The sequence below is a fragment of the Dendrobates tinctorius genome, unplaced genomic scaffold (genome assembly GCF_039654945.1).
Source record: "Dendrobates tinctorius isolate UK_male_01 unplaced genomic scaffold, ASM3965494v1 ptg000156l, whole genome shotgun sequence".
Taxonomy (NCBI): Eukaryota; Metazoa; Chordata; class Amphibia; order Anura; family Dendrobatidae; genus Dendrobates; species Dendrobates tinctorius.
The window spans coordinates 5,353,408-5,369,316 of record NW_027361823.1 but is presented as its reverse complement, the minus strand read 5'-3'; the positions used below and the strand labels follow the sequence as shown (position 1 = coordinate 5,369,316).

At 42.7% G+C, this 15,909-nt stretch overlaps 1 protein-coding gene across 3 annotated transcripts in view; it reads right to left on the bottom strand.

Moving 5' to 3' along the window:
- The window catches only part of SLC16A12 (solute carrier family 16 member 12), a 192,397-nt gene that overhangs the window by 107,055 nt on the left and 69,433 nt on the right, over positions 1-15,909 (bottom strand). Inside the window, exon 1 of one of the 3 annotated variants that reach the window (XM_073548171.1) lies at positions 7,828-7,977. The exons of the other annotated variants lie outside the window; for them this stretch is intronic. The gene's annotated coding sequence lies outside the window, so the exon portion shown is untranslated. Of the gene's footprint in view, positions 1-7,827; positions 7,978-15,909 lie in introns of those variants that run through there. 3 annotated transcript variants of the gene reach the window in all.

Sequence of the window (15,909 nt, the reverse complement as noted above, 5' to 3'; positions counted from 1 at the left end):
AGTTTCATCCCATTGCTCCTAGTCTTTCCTTGTGCAAATGAGAATAAAGATGATCCTTCTACAATGTGACAGCCCTTGAGATATTTGCAGACAGCTATTAAGTCTCCTCTCAGTCTTCTCTTCTGCAAGCTAAACATTCCCAAATCCTGCAACCTTTCCTCATAAGACAGGGTTTGCAGACTGGTCACCATTCTGGTCGCTCTTTTCTGAACTTGTTTGTTGATGTCTTTTTTAAAATGTGGTGCCCAAAACTGGACACAATATTCCAGATGATGTCTGACCAAAGAAGAGTAGAGGGAAATAATGACTTCACGTGATCTAGACTGTATGCTTCTGTTAATACATCCTAGAATTGCATTTGCCTTTTTTGCTGCTGCATCACATTGTGGACTCATATTCAGACTGTTATCTATTAGTATAATAATCTTTATTACCCAAGTCTTTTTCACATGTGCTGTTGCTTAGCCCTTATCCTCCCATTCTGTATATGCTTTCTTCATTTTTATTGCCCAGATGTAGTACTTTGCATTTTTCCCTGTTAAAAACCATTCTGTTAGTTGCTGCTCACTGCTCTGCACTGCTATTTATATCTTTTTGAATCATCTCTCTCTCTTCTCTAGTATTAGCTATCCCTCCAAGCTTTGTGTCATCAGCAAATTTAATCAATTTACCCTCGATTCCTTCATCTAAATCATTGATAAAGATGTTGAACAATACAGAACCCAGGACAGAGCCCTGTGGTACCCCACTTGAGACATTCTTCCAACTGGATGTAGAGCCATTTACAACCACTCTTTGGATCCGATCACTAAGCCAGTTATGAATCCACCTAACAGTTCCCTTGTCCATTCCATACTTAGCCATTTTTTCAATAAGGATTGTGTGAGATACTTTGTCAAATGCTTTGCTGAAGTCAAGATATACAATATCTACAGCATTTCCCTTATCCACCCAATCAGTGATTCTGTCATAGAAGGAAATTAAGTTAGTCTGACATGACTTATTAGTTGCAAACCCATGCTGACTCTGTTTAATCACTTCATTCTTATCCAGGTACTGACATACATGTTGTTTAATAATTTGTTCAAAGATCTTTCCTGGTATAGAAGTCAGACTCACCGGCCTATAGTTGCCAGCTTATGACTGCTAAAGTCAGTAACTGGTGAAGGAAGTACAGCTTATGATCACTGTAAGAGCAGGTGCAGACGGGCGTATTATCAGTCCACGTGTGATCAGACAAAACATTGCATCATACCCGGACCAATGTTATGCTATGGGTCCGTGCATGTCAGATTTTTTTGCTTGGACAGAGATTGACCAAAGAAAAATAAAATTGCTGCATGCCCGAGTTTGATCATTACACAGGCTTCATAGTGATGAGAGTCAATAATAGCAGTTACAAACCCATATTGAAATATGGTATTTTCAGTACTGAATCCCTTCTATTCAAATGTGGGTGACATATATACACTGCTTAAAAAAAATAAAAGGGAACACCAAAATACCACATCCTAGATATCTCTGAATGAAATATTCCAGTTGCAAATTTTTATTCATTGCATAGTGAAATGTGTTCAGAACAATAAAACATTTATCAATGTAAATCAAAATGAATATCCCATGGAGGTTTGGATTTGGAATGATATTCAAAATCAAAGTGGAAAATCAAATTACAGGCTGATCCAACTTCAGTGGAAATGCCTCATAAGGAAAAAATGCTAAAGAGTGTGTGGCCTCCATGTGCCTGTATGACCTCCCTACTGTACAACGCCTGGGCATACTCCTGATGAGGCGGCGGATGGTTTCCTGAGGGATCTCCTCCCAGACTTGGACTAAAGCATCTGCCAACTCCTGGACAGTCTGTGGTGCATCGTGACGTTGGTGGATGGAGCGAGACATGATGTCCCAGATGTGCTCAATCGGATTCATGTCTGGGGAACGGGTGGGCCAGTCCATAGCTTCAATGCCTTCATCTTGCAGGAACTGCTGACACACTCCAGCCACATGAGGTCTGGCATTGTCCTGCATTAGGAGGAACTCAGGGGCAACCACACCAGCATATGGTCTCACAAGGGGTCTGAAGATCTCATCTCAGTACCTAAGGGCAGTCAGGCTACCTCTGGTGAGCACATGGAGGGCTGTGTGGCCCTCCAAAGAAATGCCACCCCACACCATTACTGACCCACTGCCAAACCACTGACACAACCAGGAAGTGTCTTTCCTATATCTCCCTGTTCTGTGCCCCTCCCATTTACTTAACCCCTATGCTACTTATACCTTACTAACTCTAAAATTTATTCTATCCTATCTCTATGATGCCCCCCTTGTACTCTAATCCCCTATGGTCTTATACTGCATCCTAATCTATCCCTAAGCTAAAGCACAATACATAACAAATGCATCACATTACATGACAACAGCATTAGGAAACCACACATTAAAAATGAGGTGCCGCATGTAACCGTGTGAACAGTGTCCAGGAGAGAGAAGGTACACGAGGATCCCTGCCACTTCCTTACACACACTAAATAACACTTAGTGACACATGCAGGGTGGGCGTGACACATGCAGTGTCACTTGAATACCTATATTAGTATTGAAATCACATACGGTACTTGCGGCCATGTGGTTGCCCGTTCTCATCAGCAAAACTGGAGAACCACCATGCGCATACTGTGAGGACTCAGAAGTCTACAGTCACGGACACAGAAGACCCAACAACTCCTTTACCCTTCTATCTTTCTGGAAGACCCAGCATGTCTATGTGCCACAGCTTTTTGATTTTTAGTGATCACAATGTGAGGCATCGTTTTTCCCGTGGAGACACTGCCGTTATATTAAACTTCTGAGGCTCTGTCTTCCAATAGATGCCTATTGTTATCATATTTTCAGTGTACATTCTTAAAAAAAAAAATTGTCAAAAGTAGAAATCCTTTTTATTAATTGATGTTTGACATAATTCCAGCCTGTAATTTTCTACAAAACACTTTTACTGACAGGCTTCTATTCCCCCCGAGATGTCAGTAAACAGGCACACCAAATAAATTAACATTAATGATTACTACACAGATTTCGATGACAGAGGAGTCATGTGAATTTTGCAACACTCTGTAAATGAAACACTGGTTAACTTAGTGACTATACCATTATTGTAAATGTTTTGTATATATAACTCCCTCCTGCCAGTTTTGGCATTTGTGGTACTGAGCAATGTGTAACTAATGATGGCGGGCCGCTCATGGCCGTTTAGCGTTTATCAGGAAATGTGCGCTGTTGGTGGAAGGGAACAGTAATTATGGTAGTGGGAGAATAATTGCATGTGACACAAATGTGAAGGTTGGGAGATAAAGAGAGCCAGATGTACAATTCATGGACTAATTAGTTGACATCCCCATCAATTACCCCTTCAATGAAGAAATTACATTGTTGAGCATTCTTACTACACCTCTGTGCAAAATCAGATGATTCTTTTAGAGAATCTTATGCAGGAAGTACTAAAACTTAGAAGTGAAATAAAACATTAAGCTTAATTTCTACACTACCTGCAAACATCCAAAGGGGTGCAATAGTCAAAATTCTTAGTAAACCATTAGAACGCCTCGACACTCGTTTCAGTGACCCTCCCGTACCCCAGTAGGCATGTCCAAGAGCTTGTGTTTTGCCATGTTTTTCCCAAAAATTAATATTTTAAATTACCACAAAGTGAAGGAGATTTCAGATTTGAATATGGGGGTAGATGTGCAGTACCTGGTCGCAGCCACTATCAGTAAATGGAGCAGCTCCGTAACTGAGCATTTCCAGTCGTCGCCAGCAACGAGAATAGGTGATTGATGTGGGTGGCGGGTGGTGGACCCCAGAGGATCAGACATTGATGACCAATCCTAAGGATAAGTCATCAATGTCAAAGGAGTGGACAACCTCTTTAACTCTAAGGCCGGGGTCAAACTTGCGAGTGTGATGCGAGAAACTCGCGCGAGTCTTTCTCATCAATACCTGGCACTGCCGCCGGCACTCGGGACCGGAATGTGCGGCTCCACAGAAATACATGCAGCCACACGCTCCGGTCGGAGCGCCGGCGGCAGTGCAGGGTATTGATGCGAGTTTCTCGCATCACACTCGCAAGTGTGACCCTGGCCTAACAGTAGCAACTATACGCTGACAACACGTCTACTTATCAATGTATTCATCTACTTTCAGGAGCAATAACAGGATCAATACATAAAACAGTTCAAAGGAAAGGTGAGTTGATATTTCATGCTATAAGGCATACGGTAAGTCTTTGGGAACCCATGTCATTTATGAACATCATACTAGAAAGCTTTAAGTGTGATCACGGACTATGTACAAAGTAAAACTAGGAATATCCAAGTGCTGATTTCGCTTTGAAGGGGTTAAAGTACTGTATGCACTGTAGAATGCAGGCCGAGGGGACGAATGGTAAAGTCCACACAATTCACAGATAAGTGGCTAACAAAAAATGTCCTGGTAAATGGATTCATTGAAATGATTCTTACAGGGCAAGGAAAAAATGTGTTCTTGGAACAAGAACTGCCCTGGTGTAAATTCACTTGTACATTTTTTACTGTACCTTATTATTATAGTCAATGTTTTGTAAAAACAATAATAAAAGTGCTAAAAAAAGACCAAAAACATAAAACCAGAAAACTATACACCTTTCACTTCAATACAAATGCAGTCATTCTTGAATACCCCCAACATCTGCTCTTATCCACATTCGCATTAGATGGGAGGATTTATCCGAAATTAATACTCATTTACATATGAAGACCTCGTTAATTATATTAGATCATCCCATGTAAATGCAGATTTAGGCAGCACGCACTTGTGCACACGCTTGTATCACAGCGCAGAGACCTACGTTAGCCATTTCTAGGTGTGCTGCCATACAGGCCTGGGCACAAGTGTGTGATGCCTGAAGATGAATGGACAAATGTTCCGAGACATTCTCAATAAAAATCTGCTGCCATCTACTAGGATGATGAAGATAAAACGAGGGTGGGTGTTTCAGAAAGTCACAGAAAGACAGTGGTCCCAACCACACAGCCATGGAAACTCAATTGTTTCAGAGAAAGGAAAATAAAGCTGCTGGAGTGGCTCCGCCAACCCCCGGACTTGAATCCAACAAAAAATTTATGGAAGGAACTAAAGTTCAGAGTTCATAGAAGGAACCCATGGGACATTCAGGATTTGAAGAGTGTTTATGTGGAAGAATGGGCCAAAATCACACTTGAGCAATGCCTGCGACTAGTTTCTCAAAACAGGAGGTGCCCTGAAGCTGTCGTCATCAAAGGCTTTTGTATGAAATATTAGATTTCAGTAAATGTGTTCAATACTTTTTCCCCTGTGTCATTTCTCTTTATTACACGTAACTTAATTTACGGACATTATGGTTTGTGGTGAGCATTTCATGTCAATAACACCTTTAGAAATGTATTTATTTAAAAAAAATGGTGACGTCTTCATACTTATTTCACCTTATGTACTGATGGGGAATTTAGAATATGAAACCCATTGGGGACAGTGATGTTATCCGTAAATATGATGGTGCTATATAAGGGAGTAAAACAAATATACCGTAAAGTGTATATGATGAAAGTAATCATATTTCTGATCTGTTTATAGTATAAAGTGTATACAACCTACATGGACAGGCCCTGATAATAAAGCCGACCCGGACGTTGTTATTGTTACTTCAGAGCACATTCCTTTATAGAACACGCATGGCCACCAAATGTTTCAAATGTCTGTTTCCCAGCCTTACTCAGTGCTGCCACCTAGTGCACATTCACACCACTTATTGCATGTTGTTTTAAAAGGAAGGTGCCCAAATTTGTCACATGACATGAAAAATCTGCATCACATTTGGAGAAATGTCAGGCAGAAAATGTGAACGTCATTAACCTAAATAGGATCAAACTGTATTTTATTATTCCCTTTCCAGTAAGAGGATGGAGTAAGGGGGAGAGTACATGTTGCGAAACCAAGGAAATATGGGTGACGTTAGTTATTACAAGAGCAAATGTCGATGTTTGTTTCTCTGCTTAATGCTCAAATGGAGTAAGAGATTTTATAAAGGAATAGGAGGTTGTGGAATATCTGATAAGAGATCACGTTCATTGGTTTTTTAAATATCTAATATAATAATACTTGGTTGATAATCCAAGAGTTGAAAAAACAAGCAATAGAGGAGTATTGGTATGGTATCCTTTTAGTATGCAGATATATTGAGAAGTTTAGTTACTGTTTAGCAGGGCTTGCGTTAGGGGCTGGCAGACTAGGCAGCTGCCCAGGGCCCCCAATCCCCCAGGGGCCCACAGCCAGTGGCCACCATGGGGCTCATGAGTCAGGAGGGCCCACCAGGTGCTGCCTCCCCCTGTGCGCCACATTCAACTGTATCGGTATAATTAGTACACCTCAGGTAATAGTATACTAGCCAATCAGATACTGATCGCTTGCTATATCTCAGTAAGGGATCATGCAGACCACTGTATTTTCAGTCCAAGTGTGATCCGACAAAACCGCATCTCACTTGAACTAATATTATCCTATAGGGCCTTACACTTGTCCGATTTTTTTCCTCAGACAGAGTCTAAATCTGATGGCACTCGGCCATGGAAGTCAATGTGTCCGTCAAAAAATAAAAAAAATTGGAGAGCACTCAGATGACATCCGAATGCAGTCCAATTTTCATAGACTGGCAGAATGTAGACTTTTTGACATCTTCTACACATCTGAGAAAGTTGAATCAAACGCATCAACCTTTGATCAGACTGTCGTTGGCATAATCGGTCCGATTCTCTCAGATGAGAGGAAATACGATCATCTGACCCACGCCCAATAGAAAACTATGGATTTATTCAACATATGGGAGAACTTCACACTCATTGACTGCGGAGGCCAGAGCTCGTCTTATGTAAGTGACATGCAGTGTGTAATCCTTCGCTTTATTACACACATTGCCGCTCCCGACCCCGAGGCCATTACCTGGCCTGCCCTCCTCTGCTGGAGCATAAAGATCTGGATTGCCAACATCTCTGCGGAGGATGGTGAGATCATCTAAACCAACACTAATATCAAGCCAGACAGAAAAAGAAGAGAACACAAAGACAAAATAATGAGTAGAAAGATGTAAAGCGATTCCCAATAATAGAAACGTGTCCATCTATGGCCTAATAGTGGATTGTATACAATATTTTCAATATATATATTTTATAATCAACCCAGGAAATATTTTTGGGGGGGCAAAATTACGCAGTTATACAATAACTAAATGTAGTTCAGTTCCAGATTTAGACAAAGCAGAATAAAAAGAACCGTTTTAAGACACGTTATCTAATATATTATGTGCAGATTTAAATGTTCCCGGCGAAAATTTCATTAGTATGATTTTGATAAAATTTCCATCACTTTCTCAAACGAAAAAAGATCTTGAATAATATATATATATTTTTTTTTTTTTTTTTTCAACCCGATGTTCAAAACTTACAATTAAATATAGATAATTTAGATTGTAATCTCATATCAGAAAAGTGGTCTTCCCTAGTTCTATGTCATCATTATTTCAGCCTCATCTCTTATTAAACTAAGTAGCAATAAGATAATAATTTAGTTTATTTGGAGACAAGGCTAAATTAATGATTGCTTAATAAAAGTAATAATAATATGAAACCATAAACGCCAACTTCTGTCAATGCGTTTTCTCCCAGGACGTATTAGATGCCGTATAGAGCCCGCTTGCCTACTCAGCTACACAGATTAAAGGAATTCCTGCCATAACTTCTGTAGATTACACTAAGATCTGCTTACCATAGACTGAGCTCCGGGTCAGCAGCAGCCTCAGCTCTTTATATCCAATGCTTGTTATCTAAGCCCACACAGATCCAGAGGAAATTTTGAAATTCTCCACATGTCAGCTCTATGTCTCCACTCTGATGCTGAGCCACAGTATTCAAACTCAGGTGCCTGTACTCCAATGCTAAGTCCTTGCACTCCACCCCCTGAGCTGCTCCTGCCAATGCTGAGCCATGGTGTCCCCGCTCAGAAATCACTAGAATCAGGTTACAGGATTTTATTTTCTCCCATAACTCAAGCACACTTTCATCCTTTTCCCATCAGATCCATGGGGTAACGTGCATCCTTATCCAATGGGATCCAACAGTGTCGCCTTCAATACAGTAATCTGGACAATGGCATATTTTTATCTATGTAGCGCCAACATAGTCCATGGCACTTTACAAATCAGAGGGTACATGTACAAATAAGACAATGGAGACTAACAGACTTCGGGCTCACTTACACCACCGTATTTTTCGTCAAAGTTGGATCGGACAAAACATCAGATCGGGCTTGGAGCAATGTTATTATTGTTATTATATGGGGCCGCGCACATGTCTGATTTTTTTCCTTGGCCTGGCTTGCAGCTTGTCCAAGTTTGATCCGATTATCGTATCGCTGTCAGCCATATAAATCAATGAGTGCGTGCAAATGATCAGGCTGCATTTAGACACAATGGAGAAATTTTGTTCTCCATCTTCTTACGGTGTGCTACGATTCTCTCATCCGAGAATCTGATCACACCATGCTGACCAGAGTTTGATCATACTGTCAATTTGCATAATTGGCCTGATTATCTGAGATGAGAGAACCTACGGTCGTGTGATCGTAGCCTAAATGTCCATTACATGGACGGACCAACGGCAGGATGGTGCCTGCGATCGGTAAACTTTTACCTATCGGTGGTCGTTTGATTGCAGCCAACAATGCCCACTAAGCGATTTATATTATAACGGTCTGCGACAATAGGCTGCCATGGTTCTCAGGAGCATGAGCTCTGTTTACCCAAGATAATGCATGAACAATGTTCTTTTACGCTGCGCAAATCATCATTTCACCCTTAGGGTCCCGTTACACTTAGCGACGCACCAGCGATCCCGACAACAATATGACCTGGTAAGGATCGCTGGTGTGTCGCTAAATGGTCGCTAGTAAGCTGCCAAACAGGCAGATCTATTCAACGACGCAGCAAAGACATCGGCGGTCGTTGCGACCTTGTCACACAGCAGCGATTCTGACGACTCCCGCCTGCGTCCACGACTTCTGAGTCGCTAACGATGTTGCTTGTCGGTGTCAAACACAGCGATGCGTGCTGGCCAGTGGGACACCAGCGATCAAAAAATGGCCCAGGACATTCGAACACGATCAGCGACATCGCAGCGGGGGCCTGATCGCTAACGAGATCGGTGGCGAGGTCGCTGTTGCATCACAAAATCGGTGACGCTTCAGCGATCTCGCTAGCGATCTCGCTATGTGAGATGGGGCCTTTATGAGCGAGCTGATTGGCAGCCTGTGTACACAGCAAGATAATAGTGAAACAAGGGTTTTTAACAACGCTCAACCATAATTATCTTGCTACGAAATGTCCTTTAGGTTCATTCAGATGTAAAGGCCCTGTCACACACAGCGATATAGCCAGCGAGATCACTGTGTGTGACATGTATCAGCGACCGCCCCCTCGCCGGGTATCGCTAATCGTGCAGGATCGTCCTGGGCCGTTTTTTGATCGTTGGTCTCCCGCTGGCCAGCGCGCATCGCTGCATGTGGCAGCGAGAGACCAGTGATCAGCGACACTGCACGCTGGTTTCCAATGTAAACAGCGGGTTTCTAGGAGCCGTGCAGCTCTTAGTTACCCGCTGTTTACATTGGATACCAGCTTGCTCACTGGTCCTGATCGCTGGTGGGGCTGTCTGTGTGACAGCTCACCAGCGATCAGCTAAGTATGTCCCAGCGATCCCATCCACGCTGGATCGTTGGTGGGATCGCTGGGACATTGATGCGTGTAACGGGGCCCTTAGTGTTAAAGGTCCTTTTGCAAAACTGATGTCTTACAGATAGCAAACTGACCAATACAAGTAATTTGGTGAGTTTTTTACGCCAGTATTTGTAAGCCAAAACCAGGAGTGGGTGAAAAATGCAGAAATGGTGCAAATGTTTCCATTATGCTTTTCCTCTGACCGTTCCACTCCTGGTTATTGATTACAAATACTGGGGTAAAAAACTCACCAAATACTCAATGTGTGTGAAGTAGTTCATATGAACGTTTTTACACATGGACCGATGGTCTGCATGTAAGAACTCACAGCATGCACTACATTGATCCATATTCTGGATCAGATTCACCCAGTCATAGGAGGCTTAAAACAATGGATCACAAACAGTTTAACATCCATATGTCAGGGGTTTTTCATGGAGACAGTACAATAATAAAGATAGAAAACTGTCATTGATCTTAACTATTTATTAAATTGTTCATGTAAAAATGGACATGCGGGTAAACAACATGGATATAAGGATGTAAATATAGACTCCCTGATCACATTCGGATGATAATATGGATGATTGCATTAAAAGAGATTGGGGTCATGACAGATTCCCTTTAAGGCTAGGGGTCACACGACTGTATCTTGTCTCATCTGAGAGAATTGGGCTGATTATGCAAATTACACTGTGATCAAATTCTGATCAGAGCGTGATTAATGTGTGATAACAGTGTGATCTGATTGTCTCAAATGAGGAGAAGTTGGGGAAAAAAGTCTCTATTTTCTCCATTCTGTCAGTCCTTAAAAATCGGACCACACTCAGATGTCATGTGCAGTCTAACGTTTTCCATGGAGTCATTGACTTGCATGGACGAGTGCGTTCCGGTGATCAGATCAAACTCGGACATCCTGCAATTGTTCCCTTGAACCGGATCAGTTTGAGGAGAAAATTGGGTTTGTGCACAGTTACATAAAATAAGATTGGTTCGAGTGTGATCCGATGTTTTGTCAGATCGCACTTGGACCAATCTGCAATCAAAAAAACTCTGATCATACTTTCAGAGTGTGTAATTGTAAGAGGGAGCCAGGACAGTAGTCACAACTGAGGACACCAGGGCTCTGGTGTCCTGACCTCCTCCTACAGAAAAACCATCAGCTTCTACCGGCGTACCTGTTTGGGTTGCTGGTTCATGGACAGGGATTCCACTGTGGTGCGACCCAGCTCCTGCACACTTGGTTCCAGTGCTCAGGGTTGAAATAACGGGAACAGATACTGGTTCTGATGCCAAACAAATGATTTTACTTTCTCCTTCAATGGTCCCGGACACATCAGTTACATTACAGTCCACACAGCATTCCTCCTGCACTTTCCCTTGCTTACTTTCTGTATCCTCACACGCATTACGGGGTAGTAGCACCCTTGGCGGTACTGCAGCATCACTCCTGTGAGACCTCAAGATATAGGAGATCCCGTTCATCCGCTTCGCCTCAGACTTGCAGGCTTCAGCCCTATTTAATATCTGCCACATGGTGAATACTCTGCGCCCTGCACGACTTTTGGACCACTTCTTCCTTTTCGTTCCTGCTCCTGTCATAAAGTGCAATTTCACCCAGCTGTTCTGGTCTTATCCAGCACCCGTCTGACTGTGCTCGTGCTTTTCTTCTTTTCAAACAATGTTGCGTAGCTGCTATGGCGTCCTGGGCTTAGAGCCCTTGTGGACTTGTCGGGCATGCTCACCCTTCTGCCTTATTCCTATAACCTACATTTACTTAACCCATAGCAGCTCCTCCTACAGATAACCTCTATGTGAACTATCTATCAACTATACCTAACAAGGCCCACTAGTATACCCCCATCTAGTGGCCGTCAACATGACTACGCTTACCCAGTCTAATGGAACTATATATTAAAGGCCTCTTCTCACATAGCGAGATCGCTAAAGCGTCACCGATTTTGTGACGCAACAGCGACCTTGCCAGCGATCTCGCTACATGTGACGCGTACCTGCGACCGGCCCCCCCGCTGGATATTGCTGATTGTGCTCGAAAGGCCTGGGCCATTTTTTCGTCGTTGGCGTCACGCTGGCCAGCGTGCATCGCTGTGTTTGACGCCGACAAGCGATCTCTTCAGCATCGCAGAACGCAGGGACACAGTTGGGAGTCGTCTGAATCGCTGCGGTGTGACAGGTAACAACGACCGCCGATGGATCGCCGTATCGCTGCTGCGTTGATGAAGAAGTCTGCCTGTTTGGCAGCTCACTAGCGACCACTTAGCGATGCACCAGCGATCCTTAACAGGTCGTATCATTGTCGGGATCGCTAGTGCATCGCTAAGTGAAACGGGACCCTAACAGTGCCCTCCACCCTACACTAAGCATCAATATATGGCATACAATATGGTAACACAAATAATGTGTCAGTACCAGGAGGTAATACACCATAGTGTAACAGTACCAAAGCATAATAATATCTGTACAACATTTACAATATATATTAATATTAGACCTCCTTAAAGGGCCGTTGGCATAAAAGGAAAATTCTTCTTCAATCCCCTACATCAGGGTTCCCCAACTCCAGTCCTCAAGGCCCACCAACAGATCATGTTTTCAGGATTTCCTTAGTATTGCTCAGGTGATAATTGCTTCACCTGTGCAATACAAAGGAAATCCTGAAAACATAATCTGTTGGTGGGCCTTGAGGACTGGAGTTGGGGAACCCTGCCCTACATAATCAACCCAATTCTCTCAGGTGAAAGAATATACGCTCATGCGACCCCAGCCAAAATGTTGTTAAAATGGTTTGTGATTTCCGCTAGGGGGGGTTAAATTTAGATTTTTCCAATATTTAGCTGTTTTAGTCTGAGCACAATTAATATCTTTAATACTACTGGTTTTTACTCAAAAGTATAGATGAGTGGACCTTTTCAAATTCAAATTTGTCTATTTTGCCAAATTTTCCCAAATAATTTCATTTTCTGCAAATAATTTAGCACGAATGTCAATACTGGAAAAGCTTGTAATTGCTTGTAAAATATATGTTAGGGAGAGGAGAAGGAGAAAAGACTCCACTGACCATGAGAGCTTACAATTGAAAGAGAGGACCCTACTGACCATAAGAGCTTACACTCTACAGGAGAGATAGAGGACCATGCTGACCATAAGAGCTTACACTCTACAGGAGAGATAGAGGACCATGCTGACCATAAGCGCTTACATTCTACAGGAGAGATAGAGGACTGTTGTGAGTTCATTTTCCCCTCCGTCACTGAGGCCTGGTGAACTCCCTATTCTAGTGAAGGAAGGTAGTGAGCCTGATTATCAGGCACCTGGGACTAATGAAGATGATTGTCTGAGTGGAGTCACTGACTGGATTTAAGGCAGCCTACGCCCTTTCTGCCCTGCGAATGATTTCTCTGTGGACTCTTGGACACCAGTCTGATTCCTGCTCTCCTAAAGCTAAGTTTTCTGTTTGCCTTTTGCATCTATGATTTGTTTTTGTTTTTCTTGCTTTTTGGATTCTGCCACTCCCTGCTGGAGTGTGCAGTGTTCCGTGAGCTCTGTCTTCTGAAAGTACCTGAGTGCTGATTTAGTTTTTGAAGCTTAGTTGCTTCAGGGCCATTTTTATATCAGCTTGTTGGCTTTTGTCTCTGATAGGGTTTTGGCAGATTGCAGACAGCAGCCTTCCTATCCGTTCCTATCTAGGTAGTTTTTGGGCCCCGTCTTTGCTCAGCCTGTCTTTCTGTCTGTGTAAGTGTTTTCATCTTGCTTCACCGTCATTATATGTGGGGGGCTGCCTATTGCTTTGGGGTCTGCTCTGGGGCAGTTAGATTTCCCCTTTCCTTCTTTAGGCCTATGTATCTCTCTGGCTGTGATCGAGGGGTCTAGGTCATCGTAGGAACCCCCCACGGCTACAGCTAGTTGTGTTGATAGGTTCAGGGGTCTGCAATCTGATAGTTGCCAACTTCTCTGGTTTTCAGGACTTAGCTAGTTTTTCTGTTTTTGCCTCCTACGGTGACTCAATCATAACAGAGGACCATGCTGACCATAAGAGCTTACACTCTACAGGAGAGATAGCGGACCATGCTGACCATAAGAGCTTACACTCTACAGGAGAGATAGCGGACCATGCTGACCATAAGAGCTTACACTCTACAGGAGAGATAGCGGACCATGCTGACCATAAGAGCTTACACTCTACAGGAGAGATAGCGGACCATGCTGACCATAAGAGCTTACAGTCTACAGGAGAGATAGCGGACCATGCTGACCATAAGAGCTTACAGTCTACAGGAGAGATAGCGGACCATGCTGACCATAAGAGCTTACACTCTACAGGAGAGAGAGAGGAACTCGTTGATCATAAGAGGTTACACTCTACAGGAGAGAGATAGGACCCTGCTGACCATAAGAGCTTACACTCTACAGGAGAGAGAGAAACCCCACTGACTATAAGAGCTTACACTCTACAGGAGAGAGGACCCCACTGACCCTAGGAGCTTACACTCTACAGGAGAGAGAGGACGCCATTGACCATAAGAGCTTACACTCTACAGGAGAGAGGAGGCACTGACTATAAGAGCTTATACTCTACAGGAGAGAAAGAGGACCCTGCTGACCATAAGATCTTACACTCTACAGGAGAGAGAGACAGGACCATGCTGATCGTAAGAGCTTAGACTCTACAGCTGAGAGAAGACCTTGCTACCATAAGAGATTACAGTCTACATGTGAGAGAGAAAGAACTCTACTGACCATAAGAGATTACACTATATAAGTGAGAGAACCTTGCTGACCATAAGAGCTTACACTCTAAAGGAGAGAGGACCCTGCTGACCATAAGAGTTTAAACCCTATAGGAGAGAGAGACTTACCTAGTGACTCCGGTGATGGAAAATGACTTTGACATATAAACTATGCTCCAATTTGAACCACTGATCTCTGATGTCCCAGGTATTGACCACCACTATACAAGCTATGATAACTCATTAGAGGTCATAGGTGTAGGGCATTATTGGGAGGCCCACACGGCCACACAAAAAGAGATTAGTGGGAAATGATGCTGGATACGTTTTTGGTTTGTTTTGCGAACCTCAAATCTTATCTTAAAGTGTTCCAATTCACGAGGAACTGCAAATTTCAAAGTTGATCCTCCGATTATTGATCTGCTCATCTCTACTTATAAGTAGAATATCTCTAAGTATCTCTACTCATAAAGAAAGATGTTCAGATATTATTTAAGACATTGCAGAGGGAAAAGGTAACTTTCATACATATCCGTAATAAGCTTCCCACAACCGATTCATGGATTCACATTCCCACCATATATGCCCTATATCAGATGTCTACAACATAAGTATTTAACCTCTGGTACATTTGTTTTTGCAAATCTTTGAGATGTATAACATGATCTCTGTAGGAGTAACAATCCTGATGCATCGGGGACATGATACCTTTTCATTACGATGACATTCTGAAGCACTAGGATACAATGGAGAAGCAGACTATAAAATAATGCGCAATTTATTTACATGTGACAAAAAAGGGAGGAGGTGAGAAAGAGTCCAGAGAATAAAGAGTGAAAAAGACTTTGTGTACAAGGAAAGTCTCTTTAACATCATTTGCAAGTTTCATCAAAAGACTTGGCCACCTGTGACCTTAATTTTCTTCCTGCCAAGCACCTACTGTTCTGTCCCTGAGGCTGTGCTGCCCCCGTTGATTTCCAAAATACCACACGTGGTGAGCATGTCCTAAAGTCACACTTGTTAAATATCAATGATGTCATCCTTGCTGAAGAACGACTAATGCCATGCCCTGTGCTACCAGACAGACATTCCCCACAAGAGTCCAGTACAAAATTACTCAATAGTATCAGACTTCTATATATGAGATTGTGGCGAGGAGAACATTTCTTGGATTAAGATAAAAGTTAGAATCTGCAAACGATGGATGGGAAATTTCCAGATGGAAGTCTCTGCTTAGCAAGAACGGATTTCAAAAACATGAAACAAAAAAACTTCAATAATTGCTAAGTGTATCATATAGCATTTGGTTTTTACTGATCCATTGCAATTCTT